Source organism: Euprymna scolopes, chromosome 12 (genome assembly GCF_053919585.1).
Source record: "Euprymna scolopes isolate OS-2025 chromosome 12, ASM5391958v1, whole genome shotgun sequence".
NCBI lineage: Eukaryota > Metazoa > Mollusca > Cephalopoda > Sepiida > Sepiolidae > Euprymna > Euprymna scolopes.
The window spans coordinates 88,934,655-88,954,122 of NC_136493.1; the positions used below are offsets into that span (position 1 = coordinate 88,934,655).

At 33.8% G+C, this 19,468-nt stretch overlaps 1 long non-coding RNA gene across 1 annotated transcript in view; it reads right to left on the reverse strand.

Annotated features, from left to right (window-relative positions):
• Window positions 1-240: 240 nt before the first annotated feature.
• LOC145291406 (uncharacterized) overlaps window positions 241-19,468 on the reverse strand; it is a 115,208-nt gene continuing 95,980 nt past the window's right edge. The window contains exon 2 of the long non-coding RNA XR_013869404.1: window positions 241-7,329. This is a non-coding gene — a long non-coding RNA (uncharacterized LOC145291406). The remainder of the gene's footprint in view (window positions 7,330-19,468) is intronic.

Below are 19,468 nucleotides of genomic sequence, written 5' to 3' on the forward strand. Positions count from 1 at the left end.
CTATATATGCGTTTTCACGTGTAGTTCTCTTCCTTTCAATCTATCTAACGCATATAAACGATGAGTGGTTATTAGTTTTACATAGATCTAACTCAAATTATAAACTCACTATATAGAATCGACATTAACACCACTCGGCTTAGCTTATATAATCTAAAATGTAAATAAATAAGTTAGGGACACATGTTAGAATGTATGAGCTATGAGAAAGTCGTATAGACCGAAACCTTTATTTACGGATATAAATCACACACACACACACACACACACACACACACACACACACACACACACACACACACACACACACACACACACACACACATATATATATATATATATATATATATATACATATATATATATATCAAGCTTTTGTCCATCTTACCATTTATTTCTTTCAGCATGTTAAAATTTTTGACAGCATCTGTTTTATAGCGCACAATCATTCACGTAATTATAATATTTTAATTTTTTTTAAATTTATTCCGCCCTTACTCATCGGTAGAATGGAAACTCGTCCACTTTAAAAGCACATAAAAGAATATTGGCATAATTACAAAATCCGAACATTGGAAGAGAAGTTACAATTGTGTTTCCAGACAGGGGCTTATAATTCGTCAGATATCACCCAGCGTTTTCTATTTTATACGCCCTATATTTATCCCCTTCTTTTCGTCTCTTTCTTTCTCTCTCTCTCTCTCTCTCTCTCTCTCTGTCTCTCTCTCTTTCTGTCTTCTTCTAACTTGCCCCCCTTCTTTCTCCGTCTTGATAACCTCCATTCTTCAACTTCTTCCTCCCAACTACCCTCATACTCTACATCCTTATTAATTTTTCTCGACTATACTTTACTTCTCCTCTATTTTTTCACGCTTTTTTCGCCTTTTCCCTTTTTCATCTAATAAAGACAAATCTATTGTAACTTCCACATCTGGGCAGGAGCTGCTAGAAGCAGCTTATCCTGTTTTGACAGAGTTCAAGATAGACTTCGTAGCTTAGTGGGGGATGCCCTTTTCTCTCTCTGCAATCCCTTTCCCACAGAAGAGACGTAGCGAGCCTGTCCCTGCTTTATCGTCATTTTCATGGCAGGTGCTCATCTGAACTTCGGTCTATGGTCCCCCCTCGCCAGACTTTCGCGAAAAAACTCGTCTTTCCAGAACCACTATCAATAATTACCCACACTCTTTATCCGTGCCTATACCTAAACGTAGATTCCATGAACAGGGCTTCTTTCTTAGAACTGCTCGCCTGTGGAACTCTATTTCGTTTGCGTGCTTTCCAGCTGACTACAATCTGATTGTCTTCAAGGTCAACGTGAACAAGTTCTTATTGAACCGTCCCCTTAAGTAATCCAACTTACAAAATTCCCACTAATGCCTGCTACGCTAAAATCACAATGACTAATGTATACCTATTAACCCTTATCCTCGCGTGGCCTCTGGGCCTTGATAACGGTGACCCGCATGTAAAAAAAAACAAAAAAACAAAAGACTTCTTTACTTTTTTTTTTTTTTAAGTCAGATGTGAACCTGACTAGCTCCTATTATTTGAGAAGACCCCGTATTTGGTTGAAATTAATTGACAATGAGATACGGTTAAGTTTGTGTTCTTTTTTTTTTTTCTTAGGTTTCCTACGAAAATTACTTTATCATTCTCGGATTGAGAATATATATATATATATATATATATATATATATATATATATATATATATATATATATAGCACTGGTGTTAAGGAAAATTAGGTCAAATGAACATCGTACTGTCAGCTTAAATTAACTTGATTTTCTTTAACATCAGTATCAGCATTAAACGTTATTTTTAATTTTTAAAAATATTATTTGAAACAATCGAGTACTATTTTAGATTCCATTTGACTAATCTAATCTATGAATATATATATATATATATATATATATATATATATATATATATATATGTGTGTGTGTGTGTGTGTATGTGTGTGTGTGTAATACATGACGTAATATCATTTGTATACAAATTGTTTACAGTATTTAATTCAAAAACGATAAGTACATAGTTTATGAAAATATGCTCATGATAAACTATTCTGAGTTTCGTGGTAAGAGTTCATCAGGTCTTTATATATAGCTTTTAATAGGCACATTTAAATGCCCATATATATATATATTCTTCCTAATACTAACAACCATTTCTGTAAGGTCTGACGAGGCTGTTGGATCGTAAACATGGTCCAACATCCGAAACATATGTAACCAAACAAATAAAACGGTAATAAAAAAAATGAAACACATATTTGCTCTGCAATAATATTGAGCACTCTCTTTAGCTTTTTACTAATTACCAGTTTTACCAAAAAAAAAAAATATATATATATATGGGATGAGACTATACGCATATGTACCGACGCTTTATATGATGGTCGCTTGACTGCTCCACGGTTTTCTAAAGAGATTCTTATTGAACTCATTTTAATGTGTACTAAATCCGTGGAATTTAGTTTTTGTGATATTATGTACTGTCAGGTTGACGGGGTTTCAATGGGGAGTCCGTTGGCTCCAACTTTAGCGGATATTTTCGTCGGGTACCATGAATCCGTTAATTAATTCTACAACTAAACCCACTGCATATTTCAGATATGTTGACGACACTTTTGCTATTTTTCCATCGTAAAGTGAAGCGTCGATATTTTTTAATAGGTTGAATTCTTTACATGGGGCTCTTAAGTTCACTATGGAAAGTGAGAAGGACAATTCGCTTCCTTTCTTGGATGTTCTTGTCGAACGCTCAAGGGGGGCTTTCTCACTACAATTTATAGAAAGCCGACATTTACTGGCCTATATGTGAACTGGTTGTCTTTTGTACCAAAATCACGTAAGGTCGGCCTAATTAATACTTTGGTACATAGAGTCCTCATGATTTGTTCGCCTAACAGATTAGATGTTGAACTCGATAAGATCAGGGAAATATTCATCAATAATGGTTATCCTGTTGACCTTATTGATGACTGTATTTTCAAAAAGGTTGCGGATTTTAAATCCCCTAAAAAATTTGGACCCTTGAAATGCCCGGTTTATTTGAAATTACCGTGGATTTGGGAGGGGAGTAATAGAATTTCCAAACAGATTCGAAGAAGTATTTACGACTGCTTCAATTCTGTGTTCTTGCGTTTGGTATATACTACGAGACCTGCTTTTCCGTCTTTTCGCAAGGATAGTTTGCCTTACATCCAAAATAGTAATATTGTATATCAGTTTAGATGCCAGTGCGATGCTGGTTATGTTGGGCGAACATCCTTGCGCCGTTTGACTCGTATAAACCAGCATGTTCCATCGAAGATCAGACAAGGGATGATGGAGTCTGGTGGTCTCCCTCTTTCTGCAGCCTTGGACTCTGCTATTGGCCAGCATTTGGTTGACAACCCGTGCTGTGCCGATAGATATGAAATAGATTGGTTCGAGGTGCTACATAGAGCGGACTCCAAAAACCATTTAAAGATTTTGGAGGCCGTCTCTATTGCGGTGCGTCAACCTTCTTTGTGCCGGCAAAAAGAAACATCAAACGCATTGTTTCTCTTTGGGGAACTTTGAATCTTTTCTCCTGTTTTTTTTCCTCCCTCGTTGTGCCAATATTTTAATCGTTTTTTAACGTAAATAAATTTATTTAGTGTCCCCGTACTTTTGGCACATTTAATAAGTTCCCCATTAGAACTCTTTATTTTCGACACAATATTATTTAGGTTGCTATCGATTTTCTCCTGACGAGATGATAGCCGAAAGAGCTCTCGAGAAACTTCCGCCTATTATTTTTAAAACTATATATATATATACACACAGAGAGTGATCGTTGCGCTACGAAACAGATACTGTCAAGAATTGTATAAATCAACTGATTTAAAGGAATAAATTATAAGATGGTCATCATAATGAATTTTGAAATATAAATTTTTGACATTTATTCTATATATTGCTCTGCAATCACATTGAGCTTCTTATATAAGGATTGATATATAATAAGAAAACATATTTATATATATATATATACGTGTATGTGTGTTTGTGGAGAGAGAGAAAGAGAGAGAGAGAGAGAGAGAAATAGACGGTTAGATAATTCATAAATATAATTGTGAAGCTAATTCTATGTTAACTGCAATAATTTACGTTCGTGGTTGGACTGAAATTAAGAACATTTGCATAATTTAGAATAAGAGTTATGTATTGTGTGTAATAAAGTATATATGTTTATTCATATATGTTATAAGATATGTATAAATTTATATTAAAACTATGTGTATTTGTGTTGTACGTTTGGGATTACTATTTATTTACGATAGATATTATGTGTGTGATCGTATGTGTGTGTATGTTTTACGATTGCATGCATATATATGTGTGTGCGTGTGTGTGTTTGTGCGTGTGTGTGTTTGTGCGTGTGTGTGGTCTGTTATATGTGTTACATTTACCCATCAGCGTTGTGGATTTTCGTTTACGGGCATATACATGTATGCATTGTTAGATTGTGTTATTTATATATGTGTTATTGGGGTGTATTGAATTACGAGAGTTCACATCTGTGTGCTACAGTATGTGTATGAGCTATCCATATGCGTTTTTAGGGTGACAGACATATACATATGTGTGCTTTGCTAGATGTGTGGTATTGCTTTTTTTTCTTATGTCGACGACATTTAAAAAACACCTTTGAAATTTATTGCTGAATGTGTGGTGTGTATCTTTTGGATTACGTATATATATGTATTTGTGCATGATATATATTCGTGTCATGTGAGTTATGAATGAGATGTACATTTGTGTGCTACATGTGTATGTAACTTATGCATATGCATTGCGTGTATTTTGGAAGACACGTACGTGAATTTGTACTCTATATTATATGTGTTTAATTTGTATTTGTATTTGTTTAATTTGTATTTGTATGTATTTAATTTGCTTTATATGTGTTTAGCTTGTATTTGTATGTGCTTAATTTGCCTCATAAGTGATTTGGATTTCGTGTATACGCATTTCTGTGCATAATTATATATGAGAGTTATTTATGTATATGCTATTGCGTTTTACGATAACGTTTATATGCATTGTGTGTTACGTTATTTTGTTAGATGTATGTGTTTTGGAGTGAGTGCATTCGCATTTGTGTGTGCTATATAATAGGCGTGTAATTTCTGCATGCATATGATTTTTATATGGATTTTAGGGGCTATGATATATATTGATCTATACTTGTGTTGTGCGTATTTAGGTATACGTTTAAATGTATCTGTGTTTTATATTATATGTGCGTCATTTATGCATATATGCTAGGTGTGCTTTGTCTTGCGTTTATATGTATCTATATTCTATATTTTATTGTGCTATTTATGCGTGTGTGTTGTGTGTGTTCTAGATAACATATGCGTGTCTTATTATATATGTGCGATATGTACATATTTGAATTGTTGTTTAGGATTGCGTGTATATATGTTTCTGTGTGACAAGGGTGTGCCTTCTGTTTTATTGCTTTTCAGATTACGTGTGGATATATATTTCCTTATTCATATTATGTTGTGTTTTATGTGAATATTAAAATTATATCAATGTGTGTATACATATAAGTGTAGGTTGTGTACGTTTTGCATTAATTGTATATGCATTTGTGAGCAATATCATGTACGTATGCCTATATATATATATATATATATATATATATATATACACGAACACACACACACATATATATATGTGTGTGTGTTTGTGTGTGTATGTCTGTGTGTACGAGGTTTTTCAAAAATGCAAAAATGTACTCACACTTTGAATGACGATAAAACCCTTTTATGAACATAAAGTAAAATGAATACAAAAGACAAATGTAATTAAAGAATTATTTTGGCAAATGCTCAAATTGATGACCATTATTGTCCACACCACGCTGATAACTATTAAAGTGTGAGTACATTTTTAAGACACCATATATATATATATATATATATATATATATATATATATATATATATAGTAATCCACATACAGTACTCCCAATACTACTGTAGGCATATAGTTGGTTTACTATCTTATGTTTTTGTTTTGTACTTTTACCCATACTTTTCTTATATAAATGTTATTGCTTGTTGTTGGATGTTACTCTAAGTATTTTCTTCACATAAAATATTTCCAAATAATCCGATTTAAGAATTACTGTACGTTTTAGACATGAATATCTCTGCTTACATGGATGCAAGGGGTTGATATCTAAACATTATTTAAATTATCTGAAAATACCCAATATACTTATTGTTATACGGTCAGAAGAAAAAAAATTATATTGCGTGTTATTTTCCATATTCAAAATATAATTAACATAAAAAGTCAATGCGCAGCGAACTGTGCTGCGTATCGTTTTAGTTTGATTGCATTACGTCCGACAAGCAGGTGCCCGAGTATCCCAGAACACGGTTTCGTTCAGTTTAATGCAAAGATATTTACATATTATCGTATTACTTTTTCAGCCTCTCGGCGTTATAACATGGTACTAAGGTTAAAGTCAACATATCCATAGATATAAGACGTGTCTACTGGTTGCGATGCGCGATCATCCTCGCACTGTAACTGTCCAACGGCCAAAGGCATAAGCACGCACAATCTTATTGTACAAACTCCATAAAGTTCCTTTTTTTTTTTTTCTTCTTCAAACATAAAACTCTCTATATCTCTCATCGTCTTTCTCCTTCATAACTGCTTCCCCATTTAAAAGCGTCTCGGTAGTGTCGATGTTATCCATCAGATTTTGTTGGTCGGAGAAAGAGTCTCTGTGTCTGGGCAGTAGAAATGCGACACGCGGCTTGCGTCGACACTGTAGAACAATATAGATGATGCATCCCAGGACAATTACTACCCCGATTGTCACCACAATGGCGATTTTGATGTCGTAAAGCAACTTCTTGTTGCCATATATAAAATGACGGGAATGCGGATGGTCGTGATGGTGGAAATTGTTCGTGCTGAACACCTGGGAAGAAAATGAGATCTCGTTTGCATCCATCGCTGTAAATTGTTGTTTGGCAGTTAGATATTTTAAAATGGAACAAATGGAATAGCAACTACAAAAAAAGAAAAAGTAGAAACAAGTTGGAAGGTTTTTAAGAATTATTGTTGGTCAAAATACGACAATCGGAGACGTTCCTGATCGATTCTTTTTAATTTAGTTTTAGATGGTGCGTTCGTAGTTTCAGAAGCGACAGGCACCGTTATAGTTGATATCCAAATCGGCTGGAGGTGATCTGATTGAAAAGTTTCAATTATGTATTGTTTCGTGTCGGTTCATCACTGGAGAAAAATAAACCGGGTTTGCATCCTGCAATGAAAAAAAAATATATTTATATTATTAAGTTTAAATAATATATTAGATTTTAAATAAAGAAATTAATTTCAAGTTTCTGTGAAATTTGCACAGTTTACAATAGCCATAATATGCACGCTTGAAAGTCGAACACATGTCTGATGAAGAGATATTTTCCGAAATATTATAATACGGATCGCCACCTGATCATACTAATGCAAGTAAGAACATAATACGTGTAAAATATTAATATATATATATATATATATATATATATATATATGTGTGTGTGTGTGTGTGTGTGTGTGTGTGTGTGTGTGTATGCATATATACATTATATTGTATTAAGTTGCATATATATATAGCTTATTTCACCATTATATCTTAATTTGCTCCAGTTTTTGCCTATCCATTAAATCTTTTCTTTTTGCATTCTATAAATTAAAATGTTCTTCATATACAAACAAAACAATGTTTCAAGCAAACTACATAACCCCATTTGGAGATATATATTTTAAATATACGAAAAAATAATTTAAACAGTTAATATGCAAAGGAAATATAGGTATATATTTATTAAAAGGTAGTTTGGGGGGTTGTTTTTTTTTTACTATTGCTATTTTTGGTGGCTGAAATCGACATATAATTTGTGTCCATGTTTATTAACAGCAGGGACAAATTGGTGTATCGGCAAAGAAAATTATACTTATATAAATGACGAAAAGACACGTGCCAAAAAGTGCATTGAATGGAGAAGGCAAAGAGGACAGTTTGTATCGTAGTTTGTAATTAATCAAACAGAAGAAAGAACAAAGAGAAACACAATAGGATAAGACATTGATAGTAAACCTTTGTGCTTATTTAATGCTATTGGACTAGTATTTCGGAAGGTTAGATAAATTAGTTAATTTTTAAGGCTTTCCATAACAAAAATTAAATCTTTCTTATTGTTCTCTTTTTGTTTTGTGCTGAAGTAATTTCCGAAAAAAAAACAATAGTTTAGATTGATTTCTACAACTAATACAAGTTAACTATAAACTGCATTTTGTTCAACCAGCCTAGTGTTTCCGTTAACAGAAACTAAGTTCTACCTGAGGATATACCTGACTGTAACTAAACAAAAGAGCTAGAAAATATAAAATGACACAAAATAAGATATGCATGCTGTTAGCGATCATGTAAACCTTGTTTCCTATTTGAGCATTCACACTTTCGAGGGGTCGTCTCAAGACAGAATAAATAACAATAACATGTAAATGAAAATATGCAAAAAAAAATGTTTTTCAAACTGAATATCACAACTCTTTTTAAGATTCTATCAACGTCTTGTGTAAACTCGGGAAATAGACAGAACTACATCTTGCTGGGGCAGAAAATAAAGAGTTGAATTCTTGTTTTTCTTCTCGACCACGGGGGTACCGTAGAAAAGACAGCCACGTGATCGCAACATCTTCCGGTGGGAGTCGAATCAATTACAACACTAAAAAAAGTACGGATTTTGTATTTGTCAAATTAAAACAAATAGAAATTTATATTTTAAGATGGTGGGCATTAATCATTGATAACACTGTACAACACTAAAAAATAAAACTAGAGAAAATCTGTGATCATTTTTATATGTACAATGGCATGGAAAATCGATCGCTGTCCTTTTTTGTTCAATGAGGAACCGTTTTTTGCAAAATTCTCACTTTCAAAAATTTTGTGAAGAATCTTAGTGATGTGAAAGATGAAAATGATGAGAGATTCCATAAGGGTATTTCAGTGATGGAGAAACATTTTAAAAGAAATTGCAACCATAGTTGGCACACTATTGCTGGAATATGAAAAGGGAGGAGGATACTTAAGACAACATAGTTAAGAGGAGAAATGGTGTCTAAACGGACAATTTCTGTGTTTTTCATTCATAACCAATAATAATAAATTATGATTTAGAGTCTAGAAAAATAACGGTCAGATTAAGTATCAGGATACTTTCCTTGCACTGAAACAGGTATTATGTGTTATGTACGTTTTTTAATTTGAAATTTGTTGCACGTTGTTATAACATAAAAATAAACGTCTTCACGCGGTAAATATTAAACAAATGCATGTTGTTCTGAAAAATCAATATAAACAAATTCGTTTGTCCTACATTTCGACATGTCGACTCAAATAACACAGTGACACAGTAAATATTTCACCTATGCCCAGGCAGCAACAGAGGAGAACACGAAGAAAGCTATGATGAAAACTGAAAAATGTAACGAGAGACGAGTAAACGAGTTATTAATAAGACCGAATGTGTGTTGATTACATAATGACTGACGTTAATAATTGAAATTGGCCAATATTGAAGAACCGCAATTTCACAGAACATAAATGTACAGTTATTGATAGTTATCAAGATGGCGGCAATCATCAGAATTACTTTTGTCATTTTTTTTTTGTTGCGTTTATTATTTTATGATGAAAAAATAATTGAGCAAATTCAAGCGATGAATATATGTGAAAACAAGCATTCGGTGACATACAGAATATGATTCTTAATGAAATTCTTTTTATTGGCTAGAATTTGTGTCTAGCGAGGCGTGTTCGAAAGTCGATAACAATTGTATTTCCGTTATTTGCAAAATAGCCAAGTACTTTTAATTGTTCGCAAACACAAGCGAAGTGTCCAAACACGACATTGGACAATTACATAAATCAAGTCCTGGTATTCCTCTAAGATACTCGTTCGTTAGTTTTGTTTTTGCTTGGTCCGTCACAATAGATTTTTCTTCAGTAGTTTGACTATATTGTGCATCTTGCAAATTTCGGGACAAATGTTAGTCAGGCCCGCAAGGGCGTGACGGATAAAGTACTAAGTAAAATCCAGTTCTAAATGATACTCCTCTGGAGGTTGAAGATCTAATCCTTAGTGCGGGCAATACTGAAAATACAGGTTGGGGCAGCGCAACTTGCTTATTTGGAATATCAATTTTTAAAAAAAATGTTGTTCTGCCCCACCCTGTATAATTGTGAATTATTTAAAACATCGGCTCGATCATATTTGACTGAATGAGAGCATACTTTTTTATAAAATTGGCTAAATGAAGTGTTCTGCGTGAAATTCTGTGCAAATTTCCGAGTTTGACAGAAAGATTCTTGAGTTCAACAAGATGCATATGAAGAAGGTGATACTTTTGTGTTTAGAAAGTTATTCCTATTCCAATCCATCCGAACCATATGAAAGTTGCTTCTACACACACACACCCGTGCGCGCATAGGCACACACGCACGCACGCACGCACGCACACACGCACACGGTTTAAATGACACACGTAAAAATGGTACAAGTAAAGAAAATAAATAGAAAAATGAGAAATTCTTATATTTTCACTTTCTACACACGCGTGTGCGGTAAAAATCGCACTCGTAAAAATAGCAGAGGTAGAAGAATATATACACTAGAGAATAAAAAGCAAAATGGCACGTGAGAAATTCTTATATTTTTACCTTCTATACACACACAAACACACACACACACGGTTGAAATGGCACGCGTAAAAATGGCACATCACTGAATAATTAGAAAAATGGCACGGAAAAAAATCCTATATATATTCCTTGTACACGCGCGCGCGCAAAAACACACGCATGCGCGCACACTCACGTAAAATAACAAGTAAAAATACACTAGAGAATAAATAGAAAAATGGCACGTGAGAAATTCTTATATTTTTACCTCCTACACTCACACGTACGCAGACGCACACACGCGCGAAGTTGAAATCGCACACGTAAGAATGGCACAGGTAAAAACACACTAGTGGCTTAATAGGAGAATGGCACGTGAAAAATTATTTTTTTTTATCGTAAATGAAATATCTATATAGGGGAAGGGGAGGTGTTAAAACAAGAAATTTGTCTTGAACAAGAACAGAAAAGGCACGTTAATAAGGGATGGGAGAACCGGGGAAACAGACTATATGATTAGATGAATATTAACAGCACAGTCGAATGCATTACAGACACATACACACACACACACACACACACACACACACACACACACACACACACATATATATATATATATATATATATATATATATATATACATATACAATATACATACACGCACACACGCATATATATAATATACATTTTTTCATTTTTCATTTTACATGGCATGAAAAATTATTATGCAAATAATTTTTTTATTTGTGATCACAATAATAGATATAGATAGCTCATTTACACTTACCCTCTCTCTCAGTCTAACGATTTTCTAATAACTCTCCCCCTCCTGCATTGACACTGATTTTGTTCTCCCTCCCCCTCTTCTCTTCTTTTGTTTACCCTTCTTTTTCATTTTCTGCCTTCACTTTCTATGTCTGGAGTTTATATATCACATAACGACTCTCCCTTTCCCTCTAAATTTTAACAGGTTTTATTTTTAAAACAAGAGTTTCCTCATGTCGCATTAAAGAACCGGATTTCTTCTTTGGAATACAAACTTTATTAAGTCGCCAAACAAGGACTTGCGGTGTTGACCGACCATCTATCTGAAACATTAGTCCAGTTTCGTGACCATGTACTTTTGTCTATATCAATAAAAAATATATCTTGCTATTTTTTTATTGAGCACTCTTAATAACATCGTTAAATTAGTGAGTTTTTTCTCTTGAGTACCTATAATTTGGTATATACATATATATATATATATATATATATATATATATATATATATATATATATATATATATATATATGAGAAGTAAGAGGTGAATCCAGCTGCTTGGTGCCTTAAAATAGGGGTTATGAATATATTCATATGTGTATCACAAATGTATTTAAGTGTCTGAAAATGAGCTATTTTTGGAATATTTTTAATGATATAATGTTTAAATTTGTCCAAATAATTACGAAACAATTGTAACACATAAGAAAATACATCATATGATGTTCTCATTTCATTTTCTTTTTGTTGTCTTGATTTTGCAGTAGAAGGCATCTATACATATATATATATATATATATATATATATATGTATATCTATATATATATATATATATATATATATATATATATATATATATATGCATAAAAATCACTTGTCACTTTTTTTAAAAATAGAATCGCCCAATCGTCAGAGACAAAATCTAAGCAAGCTGGACGGTTCACAAATTTTATCTCTCTCTCTCTCTCTCTCTCTCTCTCTCTCTCTCTCTCTCTCTCTCTCTCTCCCTTTATCTCTCTCTCTCTCTCTCTGTATATATATATATATATATATATATATATATATATATACGTAGAAATTCCCAGATGCTGAAAGCCTTCTCCTCTAATAGTTTCTTCCCTATAACTGCTAGACTTTGGAATTCCCTTCCGGGTTCCTCTTCCCTGACTGTACTGACATGCAGAAGCCTAAGTGCAATATAAACAAGCATCTTAGTGCTCAACTCCCTACGCAGTATCTCTGAAAATTATATCTCAGATAGTAGCCCCTACATCAAAGTGAAGTGGTACTGTGCCTTCTTTGTTATGAAAATGCAATATATATATATATATATATATATATATATATATATATATATATATATATATAAACAGCATAGTGGAAGAAGCAGAATAATTAACCTCAGATAGCTTGAAGAAACGAATGTCGATAACCTAGAGAAATCGATGAAAACAATGATAAATATCGATTGAAACAACAGTAAGCAGATGCACAGAGACAAATCGAAATGAATCGAGTAAAATAGATATATAGAGAGGCAAGAATGTACATTATAAGCGTAGACCTACGTAGATAAGCACTTGCATGTGTACATATTTAATATAGATTAGGACGCATATGTACAAAGTAATTTTAGACATACACATACATACATACGCATATATTAAATAAAAAATGGTAAAAAAATGGAGCTGAAATTAAATAGCCGAGGGGCAAGCGTAGAAACTTATATTCAGAAAATCGTAAGGTTTCAATTTTCAGCTTCTTTCGAGATGAAAAAAATGGCTGGACTAAAATGTTGTTCTTAGGATATTTTAAAACAGGCGGCTATGTTTAGGGTGCGTCCATTTAGTCTGTGCATTCATCAATTAAATTCCTATTTTCAACTTAAGATATGACAGACTTACGAACAGACAGACCGATCAACGGACACGTGGTGCCTTTTATAGACAAACATTGTTGTCTGTAATTGACAATACGGAAAAAAATGGCAGATTTATTGTTTTTTTACTAAAAAAACTGATTTGAATTTTTATTTGTTGCAGTGTTACATACAAATATATATATATATATATATATATATATATATATATATATATATATATATATATATATATATATATATATACATACATACAACAACTTAGACACCGGTTAAACGCGAAATAAAAAAAAAAATTCGTAATTTCACTTAATTTTATTATTTTCATTTTATTTATTTACTGTATTTTATTTTATCATTATCTATTTTAGACTCCATTTTATCACCTCCTATTCTTATTTTTAGACACCATCTTTTAAGTTACTACGCTATTTTATCCCAATTAAATTATTTCTAATTAAAAAAAAAATTCTTTCGTAATCTCGTGTCATTTTATTTATTTAATCTATCACCGCTATATTTCCAAACACAATTTTTTTTTTAATCTCTACGATATTTTAACTTTTAGACGTAATCCACTACACTAATTTACTCTAATTTATTTTTCTCTCATAAAATGTATATATATGTATATATGATATCTAATTTACATAAGGAAAACACGTTGCTCTCCCCCATCATTATATATAGCCCCAATCCTCCGACTCTCTCGTCAATGACCATCCCTCTTGAAGAAGCCCGCATAAATCGGGCGAAACGTTGAGTATCCAGGTCCTTCCACCTCCATTTTATTTCATATATATATATATATATATATATATATATATATATATATATATATATATATATATAATATGATATAAATTCAAAATGGCGTAATGTAAACATGTTGTATTTACAGCTTCTCTTCCAATTTTCGGATTTTAATCATTTCAAAGCGCATTTTATGTCCTTTTGATGGATTGATTGTTGCTATTTCTTCTGATGAGTTAAGGGCAAAATAGATTCACTAATGTATATAGTAATTAAGTAATTGGCTTTGTGCCAGGAATATATATATATATATATATATATATATATATATATATATATATATATATATATTACTCTATATGTTGGTTCGTCTTTTTCTCGGAAAGTACTCGTCCAATCTGGCTAAAATTTTGTATGGACTTTTGTGAAGATAAGTTACAGCAAACTAAGTATTATTGTATTCGTTTTATGCACAGTTAGGGATTAATAGAGATTAATCGCCACAATATCACCTTTAATCTAAAAGTTTTCTCAGAACCTACTGAGTTGATCTGTCTGAAAATTGTAAATAGACCTTTGTTATGCTAAGGTAGAACGAACTAAGTATTATGGTATTAAGCACAATTAATGATTAGTAGGGATCAGTACTTAATGCAAAGATGAACACAAATTTAACTATATTGAACTATTAATTTGGAATAAAGCATTAATTTTAAGTCAACAGGCTATAATTTTCCCCGTTTTAACAGAATAAAAATATACAAATAAATTCCACAAAACTCAGAAAAGATGGCCATTGGATCAGGATCAAATTGTAGTAAGGTGTTCAACTGACCCCCAATCTTTGGTTCCTCATTGTAATTCACTCTCATTAGAACTGCCTTTCTTACCACATTGAAAAAAAAACTTTCCTTTCTCCCTCAATGTGCCTAACGTCAGGCGAAATTTTCATGAACTGAGCTTCTTTGCAAGAGCTTTCTTTGCAAAAGCTTTTTAGTAGACATTACTGTGGAGCTGCTTCCCTGCTAGTTGCAACTTGGTTATCTTAAAAACCAATGTCAACAAACTCCTTTCAAAAACCGCCTCGGCAATAATAACTACTTTATACTATTGATCAATGATTACTTTTTTTATTACATTTTCACCTCAAAAAAGGCACATTGCCACTTTGATGTAGGGGGCTACTGTCAGGGACATAAGCTACAGGGAAACTGTGTAGGGGGTTGGGCAGCAAGATGTCGGTTCCCATTACACTTGAACTTCTGCATATCAGTACAGTTGCGGAAGCAGGGACCCAGAAGGGAATCCTAAAGTTTAGCGGTTCTGGGGAATAAACTACTGGAGTAGAAGGCTCTCTTACATCTAGGGATCTCTACTGTGCAGGGATGGGATTTAGCTGCTTGTCGGATTTGTCGGGGTATTTACGACTAGGGGCACAAGTGCTTGCAGTTCGTCGGAGCATTCACCGTTAAAGTACTTGTAAAACAGGCAGAGGGATGCAACATTTCGTCGATATGACAGAGGCTGAAGCTTAGATGACATTTCAGGACCTATCAGGTTGGCGACTCTCTTTGAACCTTGTCTAGGAGCGAGAGACTAGTAGCAGATGCACCAGCCCAAATGTGACAACGGTACTCCATACATGGACGAATAGTGGCCTTATAGAGGTACACGATACTTTCGGGCGTTAGTAGCTTTCTAGCATGGTAGAGAGAGCCTACCTTCTTTGCAGCGGTCCTCGCAATGCTCGCAATGTAATTGTTCCAACTCATGTTCCCTGTGAACATTAAGCCGAGGAGTTTAAAAGATTTAATTTCAGATAAAGAGTTTTTGGTGATTGATATTAGTGGTAGAGAAGGTTTCTTGTAATTATTGAATGAAACCAGTTTAGTCTTGGCAGCATTTAATGTGACCATCCATTTTTGTCCCCAATTCCACTACAGATCGAAGGTCACCCTCCAATGTTTCTGCCATTTCTTTAGATATGTGTTCATTTGTTTTCCTGTCGTGTCTGTTATAGAGCGTGGTGTCATCAGCATATATATCCATCTCAGAGACAATTTTGTAAGGGAGGTCATTTATGAATATTAGGAATAATAGAGGTCTAATGAGAGACCCTTGAGGCACTCCCGTATTTATATCATATTGTTTAGACGAACGACCGTCGAGGACAACCTAGATTTCGATAGTGTTTCTGATTTACAGGTGAACAATCATTTCAATATCATGCAAATTTCTCCTCGAGGAGCTCCTAGCCTTAAAAAGTGATCATCAGTATGTGGTAACTTTGTGATGAGGCATGAAATAAGCGACCACGGTTGACATGTGCCCGCTGTAGGGAGGCAGTAGCGCGTTAACCAGGAACCCTTCAAATACAGGAATACTACGATCCTGCAAATTTAGGCGCTGTTCAAGGTCAAAAGTGGAAGAATAAAAGACAGATTTTTCCTCGACAATTGTAAAATGCATCATTTTTATAAAAATGTAAATTTCTGAATTAAATGTTATGAATGTAGCTTTTCTTCCGTCGCTTTTTCGGATGTAGTATTAGTGAGCTTGAGTGGGATGAGTTAAAAAAATAACTATCCTTAAAAAAGGAGTGTATATATTAACGCATGTTACTACATAAAATTTTATACGGTATTATAATATTTCATGTATCAATTTTCAGTATTTACTTCAACAGTGCTCAATACGTGAGTAGATTAAGTTAATAAGTTACAAACGATAAGTTATAGTATGTTAATAAATGAGGAGAAATTAGAAGCTCAGGATATCAACGCCGTTGTTCCCTAAGTTTCAATCGTGGACCCAACTTTCTTCTTGATCTTAATCAATGATCTCCCAACTCACATTCTTAGATCGTACATACATTTACGCAGACGACACCACAATCTATGGCAACACTTCTAAGACCGGCAATGACCAAGATCTTTCGGATTCTCTTTCTTCTGATCTTGAGCATGTGGTGCAATGAGCAAAAAGGTGGCTGATAATTTTAATGCATCAAAAACCAAGCTTCTTTCTTTGACCTAAAACTGAAATGAATTTCTCTCGTCTTGGAGAAGCAACATGCTTTGACAAGCTTCTTGAGATTACCTTTACCCTTGATCTAAAATGGAACATGTTCGCTGGGAAAATGGTTGGATTCTTCTACTACTCCAGTAGGTATCTCATTGTCAATGCAACCCTCTATGTATATGAGATGGAGTACTGTTGCTATATCTGGGCAGGAGTTGCTCGACACATCGTATCCTACTTTGATAAAGTTCAAAACTGACTTCGAAACCTAGTAGGTGATGTCCTTTTTTCTTCACTGCAACTTTTTCCCCACAGAAGAGTCGTTGCGAACCTTTTTCTGCGCCATCGTTATTTTTATAGCAAGTGGCCGTCTGAACTCCAATCTAATGTCACCTCGTGTCAAATTTTCAAAAAATAATTGACTAACTATAACCACTATCAACAATTTCCCTCACTCTATATCGGTGCCTAAATCTAAACGCAGATTCCATGAACATAGCTTCTTTCCTGGAACTGCCCGCCTGTGGTACACTGTTTCACTGACCTGCTTTTCAGCCGATAACAATATGGTGTCCTTCAAATCAAATGTAAAAAAGTTCTTGTTGAGTTTTTCCTTAAATAATTCAAATTCTATCCAACCTACACCATTAATGATTACTACAATATCACCAAACATTCATTAACCCTTTGGTCATTGATATATGGCGACTCCCATATTCATTACATTCATTAACCCTTCAGCCTTTGATAAATGGTGACCCCCATATAAAAAGATATATATGTCAATTAAGTTACACATAATTATCCGTGTTTTTTCCTCGTGAGGGCTTGTCAAGTTAATGCATTGCCCTGACAAATCCTCACGAGGATGAAACACAAATCAAGATAGCTCGTAACGAATAAAAACTGGCTTGTCAGAATCAAGTTGTTATTTGTCAGTTTAAATGCTATTTGGGTCCAACTTCTAAAATTCGACTAACTTAATTTTGTATAAGTTAATTGAGCACTCGTTTTTTGACAAAGTACAGAATCAATTTCGCAATCTAGTGGTTGATGATATTTTCTCTTGTATACGGTTCATTTCATACAAATGAGATGTTGCTAGTCTTTTTCTGCTCTATCCTTATTTGCACAAAAGTGATTGATTGAGCTCGATTCCCTGATTATATTTTGTAAAACATTTAACAAAAAAATTTAGTTTCTCCATTGCAAAACATTAGACCAAAACGGAATTCTTTAAATAGTTTTTCTAGAACTTATCGTGCGTAGACGACGTTGCAACGAGACTGCTTTCCATAGACTACAGCATGGTCGTCTCCAAATCTATTGTCAATAAGTTATTGTATTATTGCATTCAACCATTCACTTCGTATGAAAAGATTTCTAATAGTATTTTTAATGAAAAATAGAAATAAAATTTGTTAAAATTTTAGAGATGTGTTCAGTTGTTTTAAACATTTTCCTCTACAAATTTTAATTAATAATTTTCTATTTAAATTTTTGCGTGTCTTCGACGTATTTCGTAGAACTAAAATCCGTTAAATTTTTATAGATGTTACGATTATTTCCTAATTTTTCTTTGCAGTCTATTGCATTTTTTTTTGCACTCTACAAGACTTGCACCAGTTGGCCAGTAGATGTCAGAAAAGGCAGTGTCGCAGTGTACGGTTCATCTTTTCATATTCGCAGATGGTTGGGTCGGTTTTGAAGCTTCATCTGATCATAGTTTCGATCGCGCCATTCCTGTTGCCAGGCACTTGAATGCTTTCCAATGTAGCAATGGTGCTTCAGGGCCAGAAAGAAAGAACCTCAGAAAAGAGGACATCATAAAGGAGGACATCATAAAGGAGGACCTCATAAAGGAGGACATCATAAAGGAGGACCTCATAAAGGAGGACATCATAAAAGAGGACATCATAAAGGAGGACCTCATAAAGGAGGACATCATAAAGGAGGACCTCATAAAGGAGGACATCGGAAAGGATTTTCACGCCAGTAGTGAGGTGCAATTTTGTACACGTCTCGTCGACAGCTTTAGTCTAGTCCCTTCCTGGGGGGTTCGACATAACTTTTTCTTTTTTAGAAGGAAGTCACCACTTATCAAGGCCCCGGAGGCCACTCGGGGATAAGGGTTATTGCGTGTACAGTAATCAATCGGATAATATCGTAGTAATTGCTAGTAATGGATATCTGATGAAGTGTCTTATTTAAGGGGCGGTTCATCAGGAACTTGTTTATGTTGGACTTGAAGACATCCAAGTTTTAATCAGGTGGGAAACAGGCAAACGGAAGA